Consider the following 14,456-nt stretch of genomic DNA (forward strand, 5'->3'; position numbering starts at 1 on the left):
TTATAAATATATACATTTATGTTAAGAGGAATCTAAGATTTCCCAAAAGAGTTTTGAACAAGAAAAGGGAACATTTATTCGAAGAGATTTTTTAAAGCTTAATGTTGAGAAATTATCTCATCCCAAAGGAAGGAAATAATTTTTAAAACATGAGTTAAAATATATTTTGGGAGTATTATTGAGCATCGACGTAGGGGTAAGAGTTCATATTAAATCAAGTCAACAATTAAAACATGTAGATATCATGGGTATTAAAGGGACATAATTTTTAGATGATCACGTAAGTTAAGTTAGTGGATCCACTAAGTTAATGAATTCTATGGGACGGCAAAGTAAATGACACTTCTGGTAGTGTGGGTAAGATGTTTTATCACCACTTATGCTTATAGTGGTGGTTTTCGGTAAGAAAATCTCCCACATAACTATATTATTTTCATATACAACTAAAGTTGAGTTTGTTATTGTATTTCTTTTAATGAACTAAGTTGTTTTACTTTTTTGCAATGCTTTATATGTATCACATATGTTTTAATTGACTTATATATGTAGTGAGTTGTGCAATTATGAGTTGTGAAGAGCCAATGTAAATTAGTTCTATTCTTATCAAGCTTTAGTGGTTGTTAGCAATCCAACTCTCATACTCATACATTCAATGTATTGATGCCAGTTTTTCCTGCATCGTCTTAGGATGTTGACGTATGTAACGACGATCATTATCCAACTCCTCGTTGATCCAGTTTGAGCACTTAAACTTAGTGGTGATCCTCCTTGTATTCTACAGGATCCTTCGTTATTCCTCTCCAGCCTCTTCATCGTAGAATGTTGTGGGGTTTGTTACGACATTCATCATAGTAGGTTTAGGGGCTTCATAGACTGACAGTCAGTCATGTAATTCATTTAGGTCTTTTTATTTCTATATATCTTATTTTGATATTTAATGCCATTTTAACTAAGAAAATTAATTTAACTTATTTATGAGAATGTTGTTGTTTTATCATTGAGTAAGTATTCTGTTGAGTTAATTAAGATAGGTCAAGGATTCGCTCAAGGCCAACAATGGTCATTCGGTGCCGTCCACGTCTAGGATGTATGTTCGGGGCGTCACAAACCTGGTATCATAGAACACAGTGTTCAAAAGTTTATGAAGTCCTGTCTATCGAGTCCTAGTCATTTGTGTGAAACGCACCACATCTTTGAGTAGGAGGCTGCAACATTAAGGAATTTCATTACTTCGTTCATCTTCCAATTTCGTATATTACAATTTATATCTAAAAAGTTTCCCTCATGTGTTTTAGATAATCATGCCTCCACGAAGAGAATCTACAGGTCGTCCAGCCATAAGGAATGTAGAAGAACTGGAGGTACCTAATGCACCCGAGTGTAACCTTAAAGGGAAGTTACCAATGTTGAGTTCCACGAGTCTATCCAAATGGTAAGACAAGCAGTGAATAACCAAGTTAGGCAACAAAGAGGAGTTCGACAAGAAAGGGCAGACCCTTCAATGAATAGGGAATTTTTGAAAATGAACCCCTCAAGATTTTTCTAGTTCAATCACTACTGAGGATCTGGAGAACTTTGTCAAATAGCTTCAGAAGGTGTTTGAGGTGATGCAAGTTCTAGATACTGAAAGGCTTCAACTAGTTACATATCAACTAAAGAATGTGGCTAAGACTTGGTTCGATTAGTTAAATGACGGCAGAGGTAAGGATGCACCACATCTGAGATAGTCTTGTTTCGAAGAGGCTTTATTGGGGCGGTTCTTCCCCTAAGAAATTAAGGAGGCTCTGAAATAGGATTCCTTGAGTGTTCATGAGTATGGTGTTAAATTCACCCAATTGTCTAGCTATGCTCCTAATATTGTTATTGACATGAGGAGCAGATTGAGTTTGCTTTTCGCTTTCTTAGGTCTTGCATCTCGTAAAGACGGAACAGCGGCAATGCTTATCGTGGACATGGAAATATCTGGATTTATGGTTTATGTGCAAGAAGTTGAAGAGGAAAAGTTGAAGGATAGAGAAGATTAAAGGAATAAGAAAGCCAAGACAGGGAATGAGTCTAGGCAGTAGAAAGGTGACTCAAATTGGCCACAATTTCCGAAACAGAAGGGGCATGCACCATCATCATCTTGTGCACCGCCTACAAACAGAGCGTTACTACAATGGCTATAATGCAAAAAACTAATGATATAGGCTAGAATAATCTAAAGGAAGCGTGTCACAAGGGGTAGTTGGGCTTGTGCATGTGCTAAGTGTGGTAGAACCCACCTAGGCAAATGTCGTGAAGGCCAAAGATTTTCTGCAAGTGTGGTGAAGAGAGTAACATAATGAGAGATTTCCCTTATAATAAGCAAGGTGGTGGAATTCTGGCCAATAGAACTCAATTGTTATCAGTTGCTCCAAAAGTCAGAAGTACACCTAGAGGAGCCCCAGAGGGGCAAACTATTTTTATGCAATCACTAGTCTCCAAGAGCAAGAGAGCTCTCCTGATTTTCTCATGGGTATGAAAAATGAATTTACTCTTGATGCTTATGCTTTTCTAGACCTAGGATTAGATCAAGTTTGTGTTTTATAACTCCTTATGTTGCAAATCATTTTGATATTATCACTGGAAAACTTTGTGAACCTTTCTGTATTTTTACCCAGTTGGAGAGTCTATTCTAGTGAAAAGAGTCTATCATGATTGTCCTATTTCTATCAAACAGAAAAACACCATTATTAGTTTTTAGTTATGTCTTTTGGGTTTACCAAAGCAGTAGCAGTGCTCATGGATCATATGAATAGTATTCAAGCCTTACTTAGATATGTTTGTTATCATCTTCATTGATGACATACTAATATTGAAGGAATGAAGAAGATCATGCTAGTAACCTCATAATAGTACTTCAGAAATTGAATGAAAAGGAGATATATGCCAAGTTCTCCAAGTGTGAGTTTTTTCTTAAGTGTGTGGAATTCTTGGGCCACATCATTTTCAATGATGGGATTAGAGTTGGTACCCAAAATATAGAATTAGTTCAGAGTTTGCCTAGACCCATGTCTCCAACCGATTTTAAGAGTTTCTTGGGTTTAGCAGGCTAATATAGAAGCATTGCTGAGGGGTTTTAATCTATCTCGTCTCCCTTGATCATGTTGACTCATAAAACAGCAGAGTTTCAATGGTCTAAAGCTTTTGAGAAAAGCTTTTAGGAGTTGAGAAAAAGGTTGACTACATCTCCAATTTTGACTTTATCAGAGGGTACTCAGGATTCTGTGTTGTAGTGTGATGTATCAAGTGTTTGTTTTGGCTATGTGTTAATGTAAAAAGTCAAGGTCAAAGCCTACGCCTCCAAATAGTCGAAAGTTCATGTGAAGAAATACCCAACCCGTGACATAGAATCGGCTGTTGTAGTTTTCGCCTTTAAGATATGGCATTACTATTTGTACGGCGTTCATGTTTATATATTTACTGACCATAAGATCCTAAAATATGTGTTCACCTAGAAGCACCTCAATCTAAGACAAAGGAGGTGGTTAGAACTACTCAGGAATTATGACATAAGTATTCTTTACCACTCATGTAAGGATAATATGGTTTTTGATTACTTAAAATGGTTATCCATAGGGAGTACAGCCCATGTTGAGGAACAAAAGTGGGAGTTAGCTAAAGATGTGCATAAACATTCATGTTTCGGAGTCAGACTTAAGGATCTCACAGAAAGAGGGATAGTGGTGACTAATAAGGATGAATCATCAATAGTGTCTAAGGTTAAATAAAAGCAAGACCAAAACAACATTTTGCTTTATTTGACGGAAAATGTTCATAAAAAAAAAGTATTGGCTTTTGAACAAGGCGGAGATATTGTGCTAAAGTACTAAGGTAGATTATATGCTGGTTGGACTCAAAGAGAGGATCATAGAGGAGGCTAATAGCTCAAGATACTTTATTTATCGAGTTCCACCAAGATGTACCGCAATTTGAATGAGGTATATTTGTGGGAAGGCATGAAGAAGGACACTGTAATGTTTGTTGCCAAGTGCCCAAATTTCTAACATGTGAAAGTAGAGCACCAAAAATATAGAGAATTGGATTAGACTACAAAACATCCAGAATGGAAGTGCGAGATGATTTATATGGAATTTATCACAGGCTTCCCAAGATCTCGCGGGTAACATGATTATACTTAGTTAATTGTCAATTGAATGACAAAATCAGCCCACTTTTCGCCGGTAAAGACTACCCATTCAGCTTAGGATTATGCTAATATTTAAAATAAAGAAGTGGTAAGACTTTATGGAGTTCTGGTCTCTTATTTTTACAGATAGAGGTGTACAATTTTTCTACTTTATACGCTCAAATTATACTTCCCTAAAGAAGTATAAGCGGTAGTATCAAGTGAAGAACCCAATTGTTAGGTTGGGGTCGATTCCACGAAGAAAATGGTTTAGACTTAACTTTAGTCTATGATTAAGTCTATTTAGTCATGTCCTTTCGGAAAATAGATAATTGAAAGGGGGGGGGGGGGAAACAAAAGGGTTCAATTATTTCTAAGTAAACAAGTAGCAAGATTAAAACTTTGTTTTTTATCAAGTGACGATAGAAACTAGGGGTGTAAGTGTTTCCCATAGGTTTATAAAGTTGTAATCCTAGCGATAATAATTCTTTCCTAGTGTCTTGCATGCAAAGTGGTTAGTTTTGTATCTCTAATTCCTTGGTCCAACAACTAGAGAATTTCACTCCGTACCTTGGTCCGACTACATGTGTCTACTTTACTAAACCTTACATTACCTCATATTAAGCATCATATTCAATGTATGTCTAAGTTACTACTTTGCGCCAATTGAACTAGCCTATTAGATAGTATATAATAAATATTTGTTGATAATTCTTTTCCTATAAACTACCTCCTTGGTCAATCAAGTAGAAATAGGCCATGTTCTAACGCGTGCACTCGTTAAAAAGACTTCTAAACAAAATAATTATCAATACATGCAAGGACCTATTCTAGAATTCTTATATAGCTAGTTTTACCTTGTTAATCACCCATGGTTCCCACAACCCTATTTGTGGATTAAGTTGCCCATGCCTAGAAATACACAATTCATGGTTGTTCAACAAGAATTCATGTACTTATTTTGAAACGTTTGAAGTAAATCCTGAAATAACACTTGAATTAACGAAACTATCTTGAGAATCGATTCCGAAAACTTAAAGTAATTCCCCAAATTTAAAGTTCAACTTCCAATAACAAGAGTATGAAAAACAACAAAAAGTCTAACCCCAACTATATGGTTTTTAACCCTGTTTATAATAATAGAGACCTAAATTAAAAGGAGTTCTAAATAAGGAAAGTTTATCAAGAAACACGTCTTCAATCGACGACAGCACTAACAGTCCATCGATGGAACGACGGACCGTCGACTTCCTCCATCGGTTCATACTTAGCATCTTTTTCAGCCTTCAATCTGGCATCTTCAGTTAGTGGGACTAATCTCTGATCTGATCAACGGTTTACAAGGACGGTCTGTCAGTCAGTCGACGGACCGTCGATCATTTTGTAGCCCCACACTTAGTCAGAATTCCCCGAGTTGCTTCTAGATGCTTGGACCTCCAGTCGACGACCACCACCTATGAACCGTCATGGAACGACGGGTCGTCAATGGCTTTATGAGTCACCTCTTCTGCACAATCTTTTGCATTTCTGTTTTGGACGACTTTCCTGCAAAACACAGATAAATACCATTAGAGTTACTACAGAAATGCCCTAGACACACACTAAAATTAAGGAAAAAGCATAAAATGTACCTTCAAACCACGATACATCAACACCCTTAAGTTAAATTCGTTGTTTGTCCTCAAGCGACGCACTATGACTCACCACAATACCATTGTACAAAAGTATCCTTATTTAAGCTTTCGCAATCATATGGCTATCAATCCCGATTGTTTTCATTGCTTTCATGCATGATATAACTCTTAGGTTCACTCATGTGAATCAGACCATGACACAGACTCATAATGCCGACACCTCTACTCTTTTATCTCCCACATAGGCAACAACTCTCCAATATTTCAACTAGTATTCTCAGTTCAAAAGATATCCTCCTTTTTCACATGGTGATTTAAATTTATGTTCGAGGATCATTATTCAACCCTCACTCTCAGAACAACTTCACACCTAATTGATACTTGTCGCCATAGGCTCGCCCTTATTTTCACTATATTAAGTTCACCATATTAGACTCTTAGGATCATGATAGGACTTTAATGGCCTGTAACATAGGCTTAGGGTCATGTATGGTACATATGGATACATTTTAGTGAATTGTTTCCCTCCTTGACATTACGGCTAAACGTCCTACCTTTATTTGCCTTGTTTTCTCCTTTCTTTCTTCTTTTGTACAAATGACTGTTCTTTTATTTTTATTTTTTTTCTTTCAAATTTTTCACTTTATTTTAACTTTGATTGATACACTTCTCTTATTCACTATTTCATTTCTTTTTTTTTTCTTTCACATTAATCTTTTAAACCATACTTTTCTTCACATTATTCATAATAGGCACCCACAACTCATGGCTTAGTCGAGTTACACAATACCCAACGTTGGGTCAGGGCCAAGACGATATTGGTTTCTTCATTGGGCACCCTCAACTTATGATTTTCTCCTATGTTGAGGTGAACATGTGAAAATCTTGAAACTCCAATACCATCCAACGGAAAACTCCTCCTTTTGCCTAATGTTATTGCTTAGCCTTTGTATATGTTTTGATTATATTTTTTTTCGTGTGAGTTCTTCAAGTGTGAAGAAATTTTGTTTTTTTTCTATTCTTATAATTTTGTTAAGCAGAGAAAAAGTGAGAAGAGTGGATAAACATGTGAGAGATGAGCGTGAGAGAGTAGTTTAGCATTAGGAGTTTTAGTTTGGGAATTAGTCAAACTAGGACTCCATATTAATTTTAATAAAATTTCTGATTTAATTAGCTTAGTGAAATGACCATAAATCCCTTTAAAAAATCTTATTATAAACCTCAACTTAATTAAATTTAATTAATCTTCCATTGAGGTTCGAACCCTGGTGGAGTGACCACTGTGAAACGGGTCATTTTGGGTTGACCCGACCCGAACCGTCCACTTAATTAAATTAATTAATAAATTAATTAATTCCTTAGGGTAATTATTATATTACCCTTTGCCTGTAAAAGACCATTTTACGCCTAGACCCTCAAAACTTAAGATTTTCCCTTTTTAAGTCCGGTAAAGACTCATCCGAGTGAATATTCATATTCGGGAGCCCTACTTGGATGGACTCAACCTTTCCTAGATGAACTAACTCCCTTAGTTAGTTGTCTTTGATGTCACAAGGGTTCAGAGGTTCGTTGTACGCGCATCAATTCCGTGTGAACCCGATCTAATCGTAGGAATTCTACACAAATTAAGTATTACTTAGCATATCTATTTTTAGGGTTGTTACATTATCCCCCCCTTAGCAACATTTGTCCCCGAATAACACTTCTTATAATCTAGCATAACGCCAATCATATCATACCATAACTACTATACACAGTCAAGCAGTAGCAACAAAGAATGGAGAGATAAGGGAACTTCGACTTACGAGTAAGGAATCTAACTTTATAGACTGAAAAGATGGGGATAGCGGGATCTTGTATAAGCCTCGGCCTCCTACGCAGCACCCTCAAGAAGATGATTCCTCCACAATACCTTTACAGTTGCAATCTCCCTGTTTCCCAGTCGCTTGACCTGTCTATCTAAGATCTGAATAGGTACCTCCTCATAGGACAAGTCTTCATCGAACCCCAATCCTTCCATTGGTAAAATCGATGTTGTATCACCTAGGCACTTCTTTAACACGGATACATAAAATATTGGATGGACAGAAACTAGCTCTGCAGGAAATGCCAACTCATAGGCCACCTCACCCCCACGCTGTAGGATCTCATATGGCCCAATATACCTCGGACTCAACTTGCCCTTCCTGCCAAACCTCATCACTCCCTTCATAGGTGATATCTTCAAATAGACCTGGTCACCAACATCAAACTCGAAGGGACGTTTTGTGTTGTCTGCATAAGACTTCTGCCGACTGTAAGCAGTAGCCAACCTGTCCCTAATCACCCTGACCTTCTCAAAGGCATTATGAATGATCTATAGACCCAAAATAGATGACTCTCCAACCTCGAACCACCCTACTTTAGACCTACACCTCCTTTCATATAGTTCCTCGAACGGTGCAATCCCAATGCTGGAGTGATAGTTGTCATTATATGATAACTCTATCAAAGGCAGATGGTCGTCCCAACTACCTCTAAAGTCAATCACACACGCTCTCAACATGTCCTCTAATGTCTAAATGGTGAGATCTGCCGTCCCATAAGTCTGTGGATGAAAGGCAGTACTAAGCTTTACCTGCGTGCCTAAGTTCTTCTTGAAGGATCTCCAGAAATGTGAAGTGAACTGAGCTCTGCTATCTGAAATGATAGACAAAGGAATCCCATGCCATCTCACAATCTCATCAATGTAGAGTCTCGCATAATCCTCGGGTGTGTAAGTAGACTTCATAGGGATAAAGTGGGAAGACTTAGTCATCCTGTCCACAATAACACATATGGAGTCATATTGTCTCCTAGTCCTCGGAAGACCAACCACGAAGTCCATATTAATGGCCTCTCACTTTCATGTCGGAACCTTAATTATCTGAGTAAGACAGCCAGGCTTAAGATCATCTGCCTTAAACTGTTGTCAATTATGACTCTTGGACACATATTCAACAATGTCCTTCTTCATGCCATCCCACCAATAGATCTATTTAAAATCATGATACATCTTGGTGGAAAAGACTCCTTCAACTTAACCAACGCTCAGTCCTTCAGCTCGATCAACACAGGATCATGATTCTGACCCTTCTTTACTTCAACTAATAACAATGATTCAAAAATAGGATTAAATGAAACACCCTCACTAGTAGAGTCAACTAACTGCACACCCAGTCTTGCAATTCTATGTATATATTTCACAAACTCTTTCTTCTCATCCTCAACGTGGGTTTTACTTCCCATTCTCATCCTGCTCAAAGCATAAGCTTCTACATTAGCCTTACCTATATGGTAGTGGACATTCATGTAATAGTCCTTCAACAGCTCCAACCACCTCCGCTGACGTAGATTAAACTTGTCTCACTTGTACTAGCCTATCCTCATGTAGCCACACTTTCTTTTCTTGTTCATCTTCTAGCATAAATATACTCTCTTAGTCATTTCATTTAGTGACATTGATTTTTAGGCGTAGATGCAACTTGTCTCACTTGCACTAGCCTATAGTCATGAAGTCATTCATTTCTTTACATATTACCTTTGAATTCATTCTTAACACTTTCTTTTGGACTATTCTTGATATTTGACTTTACATCATTCTACACTCCCCTTACATAATCCTCAGCAATCTTAGATCCCGTGTAAATGGGAGGATTCATCCTCGTGAAGTACCTTAACATGTTTGGCATGGTGCTGGCAGGTGGGTTCTCCATGGGAACACCTTATTGCTTGTCGTAGCCGGTGCTTGTAAAGTGATGGTTTCAGCCATCTCTACATAGGTTGTCCTCACTTCTCCATCTGTCAACCCAGTTGGGTTAACATGCATCTCAATACAGCAGCTGGGGTATGGGGATGATCTTTGTTACCCCCACCAGTATCTTCTCCTCTTCACGACCAGCGTCCCTCCTTGTGTTCATTTTTTGAAAAAAGTAGAATTGATGCTAGATACACTCATAAAACTAATGAATCAAACATTAGAGAAGGCATGATAAGATCAGAAGAAGGGAATTTTCTTACGCATCATATAGGCTCTTATTCAGGATAGTGGTGCACTTCACTACCATGACTTAAAAACTACTTAATGTTGTTGATGTAAACTTATTATCCTTGAAATTTAATCTTGTTATCTGATACAAACTTTTTCACGACAAAAATCTAGACCCCAGACGAGACCGGCATCATTGACCTCTCAGAGGTCGCAGACAAGCCTACATACGTCATTGTTACTTCATCTAGGTTAATTTTAGTGGAAAAATAGAACTTTTGTTACTTAACACTAAATTAAGTCATTCTACTTAAACTCATAAACGTTCACAATCACTCATATAATATTAAGATCATTAAATGAAAGAAATAATCCATAATTGCATTAAACATATTTTTGCCAAAACGCACCAATAAAAAGCCTGAAATGAAAGTGGAAATGAAAAACTAGTGGTACATGCTCCAATAGCTAAATGCTACATCTAAGCTAGAAAATAACAGTAGACATCGTCGAAAGTATGACCGCGTACCAAATCCAGATGAAAGTTCCGCGTATAGATAGCTGCAACCTCGTACTTTAAGCTTTAACGTCCACCTGTACCTGCACCTAAAAGTAGATATTGTATGGGATTAGTAGACACTTGTACTATGTATGGGTATATTCAAGCACACACCAGAGACATGCATGAGTAAGAGTAGCTCTTTCCCAACAATGTGATTTACGGAAAGTCAAGTCATTGGACATGGCAAATTTGGATTAGGAAAGTCAATGGACTTGGCAAATTTGGTTTAGGAAAGTCAGTGGACTTGCGTAATTTGGATTTAGGAAAGTCATGCCATGAGAGTAACATGAATCATCATACGTATCATATTGCACACAACACATAGCATATTACATATAGCACACAACATATTGCATATAGCACTTAACATAATTCATATCATTCGATCATATGCCATAAGCCTTGGAATCTTGGACTTGACATTAAGACTTCCCAAAATGAGGACTCAACATATGGGGCCTCAACTAAGGAGCCTTCATTAGCAAACACAGAGTCTGTTTCATTTATTCATACCTAATTCATTTAATTCATTCATAAGCTAGTGTAAACACCAGCTATACCTAGGATGTAGTTTAAGACATTCATCGGGTTGGCTGTGCAATGGCCAAGAATGACCTAGTGCCATTACTTAGGTCTTGATCACCTCATGATTCTCTTATCCGAACACCTTCGGTATCATTCATTTCATTGTGTGCATCTTTTGAGGCTGGCTTCATTCATTTTTTGGGAACTTAAACTTTAACCGACATAGATCATGTGAGCATCATGAAATCCAGTGTCTGTCCCACACTTAAAAGAGGTGGAATCACCGGCCAAAGTGACCCCAAACAAGATAGCATATATAGGGAATTGAACCGTGCTAGATCCCTAAGTTGGCAGTATAGGTTCAAAACTAGGAGATATAAGAAGACCCATACCCGGCATGCCGGACACTCTTATCTCATGAGAGTTACGTGAACCTCAGCCCTTCCCAAAAGAAGGAATCACCACTTATAGCTAGCCTGTCGGTACTCAGTATAAAGTTCCATTTCATTCAACTCATATGTCATGAAAGATGACTTCTAGTATGAGGACATCATAGCTCAATAGATGATTTCTCATGTCATCATTAGTATCAAGTATACATTAATCTCAATACATTCATTAGAGTATTCATTGGGACTGGTCTCTTCATTAACTTTACACTCTCATAGGTGAGTACATTTTTGTAACATTTACTTAGGCTCATTTGAGATTGGTCTCATATTTAACATTAACCTCATATCATGTTGTCACCACATTCATTAGCTTTAGAACATTTTCTCTTGATAATTACACACCCTTTTTTTACGTGAATGTTAATTTCATCATATGCCAATGCACTTGGCCGTTTAGTGTGTTCAACACTCTTACTTAACCATTCTAGGAGTTCATCATTTCGTTACATACATCTTAGGTTCACTTACTTTTGAACGTATGCTAGACTTATGGGTCTATACATACAAGACATGAGGATTCATTCGTAGTTCATTTAAGTGATTCATATCTTCCTAAGATTTTCTGATACAAGAGTTATGCATCTTGTATGTATGCCAAGATCGTCAATTTCGATCTATGTAGGCAGTATCATTTGAACATTTATTCACGTATGAATTATGTATCAATATGGAAATTGGGCAAGGGAACCCGATTTTGAATCCATTGGACAACACTTAAATTTTTATTTAAATAAGTTTTACCGACACCCGCCTGGGGAACCAAATCAAGCCCAAACGCCATCTTTTTATTTTCCCTTGATTTCTCTCTTTATTTTTTTTCGTTCATTGGCACTAAGAGGATGTGGTATCGAACTCCCACAACCTCATTTTCTTTTAATTTACATTTCCTTAAACCATTTTTGTTTTGACCAGAGGGTGTGGGATCGAACCCCCATAGCCCAACCTTAATTTTATCCTTTATTCCTTTTATTCTGCCTAGAGATCGTGGGTTTGATCCCCACTTGCCTCAACCTTTATTTTTCTTTTAAATTTTTCCTTAAATCTGACCGAGAGGTGGTGCGTTCGAATACCACTACTCTCATTTCTTTATTTTGTTTTAGTTTTAGGGGAATCGGCTAAGAGCACTCGGGTTTGAAACTCGTGTGCCTCACTCCTTTTTATTTTAATAAATTATAACTTTCTTATAGTGAGGTCTTAGGTTCAATACCTACTGACCTCACATGTTTTAAACATTATTCTCAAACTCTCCTAAACTTCAAACATTAGCCTAAACTAAGCTAACACAATGCTGGAACTTTGGTCATGATTTCCAGCTCCTTTTCATCAACATTTACACGTTAGTTCTTAGGATAATTCATGGACCATTTAGTACATCTTTAGGTGCAATTTTCATGGATTCATCAAGCTAATAGTTTTCACTCAAATCAGCCACATAACACTTCATATGAACATCACGATTTACACACGTTCTTGCACATAAAATACAAGGATTTAAACATGCCATTTCATGCTCTAATCCATGACCAAGAGTCACGACAATGTACCTACAAAACCGTATCCCACATTTCCGGAAAATTTCCGAACATACATGCATACACATAATCATCATGAAAATACGTTACATCCCTATATTCTACCAGCAAACATATCCAACCTACGAATCAATGGGATATACTGACAGGGACATGTAACGGGGAACAATCCTAGTTTTCGGATTAGAATTGATTGAATATTAAGGGTCTCTTGGGAAAGGTACCAAGAGTAAGAAATCCCAAACCTTCTTTTGATGATTATTCAACACACGACCTATTGTGCAACCCCCTCTCTGAATCATGTTCAAGGCTCAAAACTCCAACACCACCCGACGGAAAACTCCTCCCTTTGCCTAACGTTTTTTCTTAGCGTTTGTATATGTTTTGATTATATTTTTTTCGTGTTAGTTCTTCAAGTGTGAATAAATTTTGATGTGTTTTCTTTTCTTACAATTTTGTTAGGCAAAGAAAAAGTGAGAAGAGTGGAGAAACGTGAGAGAGATGAGCGTGAGAGAGTAGTTTAGGATAAGGAGTTTTAGTTTTGGAATTAGTCAAAATAGGACTCCTCATTAATTTTAATAAAAATTCTGATTTAATTAGCTTAGTGAAATGACCATAAATACCTTTAACAAATCATATTATAAAACTCAATTCAAATACATTTAATTGATGCTTCCGTTAAGATTCGAACCCGGGTGGAGAGACCACTGCGAAACGGGGTATTTCGGATTGACCCGACAAGAACCATCCACTAAATCAAATTAATATTAAATAAATTAATTCCTTAGGGTAATTACGATATTACCCTTTGCCTGTAGAAGACCATTTGACCCCTAGACCCTCCAAACATAAGATTTCCCCTTTTTAAGTCTGATAAAGACTCATCCGATTGAATATTCATATTCGGGATGCCTACCTTGCTGGACCAAACCTTTCCTAGATCAACTAACTCCCCAAGTTAGTTATCATGGATCTCGCAAGGGTACAGAGTCTTGTTCTACGAGCATCAATTCCGTGTGTACCCGGTCTAATTGTAGGCATCTTAGACACATTAAGCATTACTTAGCATATCCATTTTTAAGGTTGTTACATCTACTTTGGCCGGTAGACATTACTTTTTTGGTGTGGGGTTTTATGACTCTGGTTTCCATGTTTAGAATCACATGGTCTATGTCGGTTAAGTATATAGTTTCCCTAAAGTAAAATGGACAATGGAAGTAAATGACTAAGACCCTAACTAGAATGACTTAAGGGAGGTTACTTAGGATAGGTGGAAGTAATAAACCCATCTAGACATTGCATAAGTAGCTCCTTAGGATATTCTAGGAAGGTGTTGTAATGCATGTCACTATGTATGTGTTCTTTATGCATGGCATTATTGTATTTGTCTACTTGTTATGAAGGTGTGCATGATGTTGATATTGTTAACTATATGATGAAGGTCTTGCTTGACATAAATGAAGTTGTCTCCTTTTAATATGTTGATATATGACTTAGATGTAAAAGCTTGTAGTCTCATGATAGGTTTACTAAGTATGTGTGAGGTTATGGGGTTCTACATTTACAATGCACTAGTAGACTTATAATAGGGGAAT

This window comes from Solanum pennellii, chromosome 1 (assembly GCF_001406875.1).
Source record: "Solanum pennellii chromosome 1, SPENNV200".
NCBI classification, from domain to species: Eukaryota; Viridiplantae; Streptophyta; class Magnoliopsida; order Solanales; family Solanaceae; genus Solanum; species Solanum pennellii.